The 7705-nt window shown below is 34.4% G+C and overlaps 1 pseudogene; it reads left to right on the top strand.

The window, feature by feature from the left end:
* Window positions 1–2421: 2421 nt before the first annotated feature.
* LOC128243971 (uncharacterized) lies at window positions 2422–6164 on the top strand (annotated as a pseudogene).
* The last annotated feature ends 1541 nt before the right edge of the window (window positions 6165–7705 follow it).

The raw sequence follows: 7705 nt of genomic DNA, 5'->3' as shown, positions 1-7705 counted from the left end.
TATTTAATATAATAATTGTTTAATATCCCAAAATAAAACATATTTTAATCAATAAAAGTCTCAAAATCCTGAACATTGTTAATCGATCTCAAACACAGTGATCTCCCTTGACGAGCAGAGATCATCTCTGCCACAAGGTAAGAAAAATAGCTTGATTACAGCAATGACAGCTAGAGGTAACCGTGAAGTTTGGTTAGGGAAGTCGCGAATATTGTAAAAGACATGAATTATCATAATGTTATGAATGTCGTGAATGTTGCGAATGTCATGTACTAGCGTATCATGAATGTTGCTAAGAGCATAAACATCGATTATCGCAAATGGCAATTAACATGAAAAATAAGGAAATGACACTTGACCGCCGTTTGATCTTGGACATCATGAAATTCAACAATATTTTACGATTAGAAGTGATGCAAACGAATATTCGAATATTCGATCAAACGTTTGGTATTCGGTATTTGAATATTCGAAAAAAAACTGTTGAATAAACAGAATAAAATTATTTTTACTTACAACTCTGTTGTTGTGTGTAAAGTTCGTATGTCTTGTTTTTACAACGATTGACCCAAAGGTGTGAATGTGATGACAATACACTATACACGCGTCATGTGACATATCATCGGGTAACATAAAATGTCCTAGGACTTTTACAATAACTGGCTATTAGATAAGTGATATTAAAAATTTCATTTATTATCGGCAAATCTTAATGCCTTTGCCAAATAAGGATTTAAGAAATTGGCCTTCACACAAATGTGTTGTGTTTGCTGTGCAACATTGCTCAAATTGCCGTGCTGATATGAATGACATGTGTCACAATAATGTAGTTACATGTATATATGCTGTAAACTGTTTTCAATGTTTCGATACAATGCTCGTGCTTTGAAATGTAACTGTATAGTAGAGCGTTCTCTATTGATGTAGCATAGAAAAGTCCAAATCCACATGTGTTTTCGTTTTAATATTTTACTAGTTCCCGGGTTGGTTTGGTTTTTTCCATAGTTATATTTAGTAGAGGTCAATCCCAGATCGAGGTTGTTCGTTCTACGGAAAGACCGTTCATTGACGCATAACGCCATTTGATCAGGAATCCATGTAATTTCACATTGTTTACAAATATGACGGCAGCGGAATTGAAATTATTGGATTTTGTATCGTGATGTTTTTGTGTTTTTTTTTCTTTTTGAAAATGGGCAATTTCAGAGTCATTTTGGGGAAATCAGGGTCCGCCGCGCGTAATGGCGAAGACAAAGTAGGGTTTAAATACCCTGACTATTTCTTTATCGAATAATAATAATAGTTTACTGCAACATCTAAAAGATGTATTTTGGTAATCGAATATTCGAATATTCGATCGAAAGAATTACCGAATATTCGAATATCAATTTTGCCATTCGTTTGCATCCCTAATATAAACACATACGTGTCAAATGCAATGTCTGCTAGTTGATAAATAATTTACTGTTGATTCATAAAGTGTAAGTAATATTGAATATGGTGATGCAATTCAATGCGACGTCGCTATTTTAAATGAGTATTTTCATCAGTATTTACTTATATGTATACTACTCATATAAAGTCATATAAACGTATTGATTATTGTCGTATTCGCTCAAAATCAAAATTAAGAGATGTTTGGACATTGCTTGTGAATAACGACTTATATGCAGAAGCGGTCAAGATTATTTTCAAGAACTGTCAAGTAAATTCCCGCTTCGTTTCACCAATACTTTATATTTACATTAACCGTTCATTCCTGAACGATGGTTGTTGTTTATCAATTTTACATTATTTCTGTATAAAGTGCAATGTCATTTCCCATCGAAATCGCGTGCATTTGTTCGATGCAACTGTCCTGTCATTGGGCGCAATAATACTATCGGGGGTGGGGGGGGGCATATTTACTACGGAACTATATATTTCAACATATTGTAGTGCACCCACCAACGTCCAGAAGAAAGAGCTCAGTTCAAAACCAAGTCTTCTTGCGTCCTCTGGCTTTCCTTCCGCGAAAGTGCCCCTTGCTAAACACGATACCCCACCCACCGCCACTGTCGTTTCATCCGATGTTAACTTCCAATGAAATGCACTTGCTAATTTTTCCAACACCGTATTCCAACATGGTTCATAAACCAACTGATCCTTCAACATAACGCTCAACAAGTAAATTGACAGGTATTTCTCTCAAATTTGAAAACTCTTGACTAACAAACGCTAGTATACATCGATCCGACCTGACAATCAAACAGATCATTATTGACCAATGAAAAAGCTGCAAATTATTCACAGCGTCCCGTCCGCCATCTTTACCCACCAAACAAAGCAGCGATAACTGTTTACAGCCGCGCATATAATTGAAGTTTTTAGAATTATTTGTGAAAATGGTTCAGCGATGCGCATGGGGAACATGTTATGCGGATGAACGGTATCCGACTAAATGGGGGACGATTTATAAGATTTCCGACCCCGAAATCAGATATTGAGAAGTGCAAATGCTGGAATAAACCATGTGGACGGCCACACGAGCAACTGAATATAAAACGGATTAACCAGCACAAAGCTGTCTGCTCGAAGGTTAGTATATTAAAATGTGATTTTATAATATTACGATCAAAAACACAATTATTTCAATTATAATTCTGACTTCCGCGCAAATGTTTATATTGTTTACTTTCATGTGTTCTAATTATTGACCTCTATGATCATGCTAGTTGAAACCTCAAACATGTTTCATCAGGTTATGGATGTGCCTTGTTTAAACTACTGTTTTATTGTCTAGTATGTTATTGACTGGCATTGTGGAGTCTTGTCATACGTATTAATTTTATTATTATGTATATTTAAGCACTTAAGTGGAGGAAATGGACCATCTAAAGAACATCCTGCCCCATTGTCAGCTGATGGCTCGAGAACAACACCTGCAAGAAAACTCCCCACTAAGCGGTCATTTGAAAAGGAAAATTTTGACAGCATTCATACACAAAATGCAAAACTCAAGCGTATGCATTTACAATATATCACATGCCTGTAAGTGTAAGTGTAAGTTTAATGTATTGGTAAGGCGCGTGCCAAAGACTTAAATAACATGTACCATGTAGGTTCAAAATGCAAAACTTAACCTATACACTATATAATTTTGTAGGCTTCTTCTCATTTTTTTTAAATGCCACTGTTCCTTATTCAATAAAAAACAACAGCATAATAGTTACACATATTTTATTACAAGCGTTCTGTTTGTTACAGAACAGAACACTCAACAGAACTGAACAGAACATATTTATAACATATAAACTATACAGATTTTTGTGTAAATTTACATATAAATATATCAACATTATAACTATTTATTTCAGAGAAAACCAAGAAAAGCTTGTCGAGGATCATGCAGACACTGTACCGGGAGTAGAAACACAACTTTATCAAGGCTGAAGTCTCGTATTTCATCACAAGCATGTGATGTTGTCATATTTCTTGCGGAAAATAGACATGTAATATCCACTATACCACGCACACCTGTGTCGCACAACTTCCCATCAGGAGTTGCTCCTAGAAAAGAAAACTCATTATTTAAAATGAATCAAACTTCATGGAAATGCCGGGATGGATATTTCTCCAGATATCTTTCCTTTCTGGGTTTTTGATGTATTTTCCCATATTCTAGAGATTGGGCCTTGATATTTCTATTTTCAAAAATTGAATTCAAAAATTGCTCAGATGAGGCAGACTTCCTGTATAGGACTTTCCCAAAGTTTGAGACCGTCAAACGCTTTGATTTTTCCTTAAACCAGCACTCTGATAATGCCTGTGATCTTGTTGTGATTTCTATTTTAGTTGGGTCTTCACAGGTTGTGTGGTCATTTAATGATGTGAACTCTTTCGGTAGATCAATAGGTGCTGCGTTTAAAACAGAGGTATTTCCACGCTCTTGGGAAATGGTTGGCGTCTGTTTTAAACATCTTGTCTAAAATATAAAATTAATATGCATTTATTTTCAGGGACATCACCATTGGACATGTTTGTTCTAGCCGCTGAGAATGCTTCCCTAAAAGAACAGTTGTCACAAAAAGAAGTTCAAGTTGCAGAATTACAGTCGTCACTTTCATCAAAGTGTAGTGAAATTCAGAGTTTAAAGAAACTGTTGGGAGTTAAACAAACTTTAAATGTCCATAAAGTTCTGCTCAAAGAATCAAGAGTTAAAAATTTGTTTAAATATTATACAGGAATTATATTTACACGTTATTTAGCATTATTGTCATTTTTAAAACCAGAGGGTTTTGAACTGAAATATGAGTCTGGCAGAAGAGAGCTGAATGATTTTCAACCAAAAGATGCATTGTTTTTAACACTATGCAGACTGCGACCTGGTTTCGGGTTAAAAGATATGGCTACACGATTTGGACTTTCCACTCAATCAACTAGTGTAGTATTTAATGCATGGATTGTATTTAAAGCTCGGTCAGTTATCAATTTGGCCACATAGGGACACAATTATAAAAAAAAACATGCCAGAAGACTATCGAAATGACTTCCCACCATTCCCAAGATGGTACAGAGGTGAAAACTCAAACACCCAGTGCACTGTCATTACAAAGTCAACTGTACAGTAATTATAAATCTACAACTTTAAAGGGTTTGATAGGTTGTGATGCTACCTTTTGATGTTTGTGTCAGAGTTGTTTACTGGATCTATTTCGGATAAGGCTTTAACTTAACAATCAGGATTTTACGATGTTATTAAAACATTAAAAGAAAGTAAATTTAGATTAGACAGATGTAGCATGTCTTTGGGATCTACATTTGGGACTCTGGAAATAAAATTCACAATTTTTCAAGAGCTTAATTATTATATTACTGCATATTATATTTATTAATCTCTGCAAAAGAATATGCTGACAATTATAGACAAGTAATATGATTGTATTTCTGCTTCTGAAACAATTTGATATAATTGAATTGCTGTTTATTTATGATTGGAATAAAGTATTGTAAAGTGAAGTTTGTGTTTGTAGTTCATTTATTTAATAATATCTAAAATTGTACACTTGGCCTGTGTATCTATCTGGCAAAGGACAGGTTTCCTTTTCCGTCTTTCCCGTGGTCGTGCTACTATAACATGGTTTACTTGAACTGGCTTGATCTTTGATCCCCTTGGCACATTCCTTTGTTAGGGAATACTTGTTGGTCAGAAACATGTGTGAAGTTGTGCAACTTGAGTCCCTGAAGTGACTTGATTAAGCCGACCACGTGTGAACAATGACCGCTCAATCTTTTTAAAATGAAAACAGACATTGTTGACAGAAGTTATCAAAACAAAACCATAATATCATGCTGTGAAATTGGCATGTGTTCATCCTACACTGACCCGTGAAGTATCATTCGACTTTCCATATGTTAAATGGCTAAAACAAGGCAGTAACTAGAAATACGAAAACCAATAAATTGAAATACAACTTATATTTTTTCGCATTCCGTAACATGGCATGAAATGTAAAAGACCTGGCGATCCAAATTTGCTTATATTACACAATGCATTTTAAAGAATAAAGCTACTAGTATAATAAAATTTGTTAAATACAGTTGGAAATCCACATACCCTGCCTTGCATGAGCAATACGCATATCGTATAGAATCCCACATCGACACTTAACATACGAGGCTTGTCGTTTTTTCTCATTGAAGGCCAGCATCTCGCGGTTTCATGGCAGGTACTTCCCTCTTCCAAAACTTTAATGTCATGAATATAACCTTGTAGAAAGTAATTTAATCCCTTATCTAACACCTTTCCCGATAATTTGGCTTGATCTGGTAAATATTTAACAGATTGTGCGAAATCTTAGAGAGAGAATCGGATTCTGATGCTTTCGTGGCTGCGAGAGCCTCCATTTTGAATTTACGCTTGGGGTGCGTAGTAACAATATCTTAGGGGGCGGAGCTTATCTTTGCATCTCGGATCGTTGTATCGCAAATTAGAATTTTGTATGTGGCGATATTTTTTTATGTTTTCTTGTTATTGTTAATTTTTCATAACTCCATTTGTATTTTTTCTAGCTGTAATACAGTTATTATACGTTGTTAAAATATTCTTTTTCTTGAAAATATAGAAATTAAACCCATGAATAAGGAACTGTTTTTTTCTGCGCATTTATTGTTTTATAGATTAGGTTACTGTAGCTGTTCGAATTTACCTACCATTGAGAACAACGAGAGAAAGAAAAAAGAGAAAATGCTTTTGAATAACTCATTTATTTTAACAGAAATGTACATTTAAATAAATATAAATATAAATATTAAAATTCGACATTTTGCATATCATTGGGTTATGGTATGCAATGGCACAGTTCAAAATGCTGGTGGAGTCCTTCGGACACCACTCATTTTGAACAACCCCATTGCATACCGTACCTCAATAAAATGCCAAAAAGTCGAATTTTAATCCTTAAGTGAATCACCCGAAAAATGACAGTGGGCGAAGCAATGGTCCCGACAATGGCCTATATTATTCTACGACGTGAGTACGAATGTTAACGATAACTCACGACCTATGTCGTGACAGATGAATAGTCGAACTTCGAATTCCCGTTGTGGGACAATCGTCAATAATTCGGGCCATGTTCCGCCTATTCCTCCCAAAAAACACCTCAAGAAGTCGTGTCACGATCGATCCTCGATCATCTACTAGTCCTCTGCTCACAAAATCATAATGAAATGTAGCAAAACACAGATATAGAGATATACGTACTCCTTAGAGATCAGAAAAGACCAAGAATGCTTTTAACTTGAAAGGTCACATCACCAAGATTTTGTGAGTCAGGTTCAATAAAGGCAAAATGGGTGATTGAAAAATGATACGCCAATTAATTGGTCAATCACGTTAGCTTCATACGTCTTTAAAAATAAACAAAAGCATATACATAAAGTTACATTAAAGTCTCTGATTATTTTTTATCACCATCCTTATGTGAAAAACTACAGAAACAAGCTCAGTAGCCAGAAGTATAAGTATAAACCCCGTTTAATAGCACAGGATAAACGCCAAAGACCTAGAACACAAAAGCAAAAAGTCACAAACAAGAAACATGGAACAACAGCACAAAACTCCACAAAAAGCACAGTTCGTATATACTATATTAAAAACTAGGTATGTTTAAACCAGTTTGTGTGCACAACCTCACTCTTATCCCAACAATCCCGAAAAAAGTAAAAAAAAAAAAAACGTAAATGATAAATTCCTATTTAGGCTATCTAATCATTTTTATTTAATTTTCACAATTTCGTTTCTGATATGAATTTTTATGTAGATTAAGACTATTTTCGAAAAAAAATATTAAAACAGTTATGTATGAATTGTGATAAGGAAACAATCTTTTACTAATTATTGCTATCATATTTAATATCGAATTCTTTGAAAATGCCATTATTATAAACCAAATTCAGGTACATTGCAGGAAATTTGCTTTTTGCTAAAATAAAATTACGTAACATATACCGGTCATCTTTCAAGCAATTTTGGTTCTAAGATTATATTTAGTAACAAAATTATAGAGTTATTTCTGACCAAATTCGAATCCAATTCCCACTTTTGAATGAAATGCCCCATTTTTAGAATATTTTGGCGGTCATCTTGGTCTCCATTTTGATGTTGGTCTTGTTCGAAATGCTGTTTGGATGTTTTATTCAAACCATTACAATAACGATGAGTTTT

This window comes from Mya arenaria, chromosome 8 (assembly GCF_026914265.1).
Source record: "Mya arenaria isolate MELC-2E11 chromosome 8, ASM2691426v1".
NCBI lineage: Eukaryota > Metazoa > Mollusca > Bivalvia > Myida > Myidae > Mya > Mya arenaria.
The sequence above is the reverse complement of the archived record's forward strand: the minus strand, read 5'-3'. Positions and strand labels throughout refer to the sequence as shown.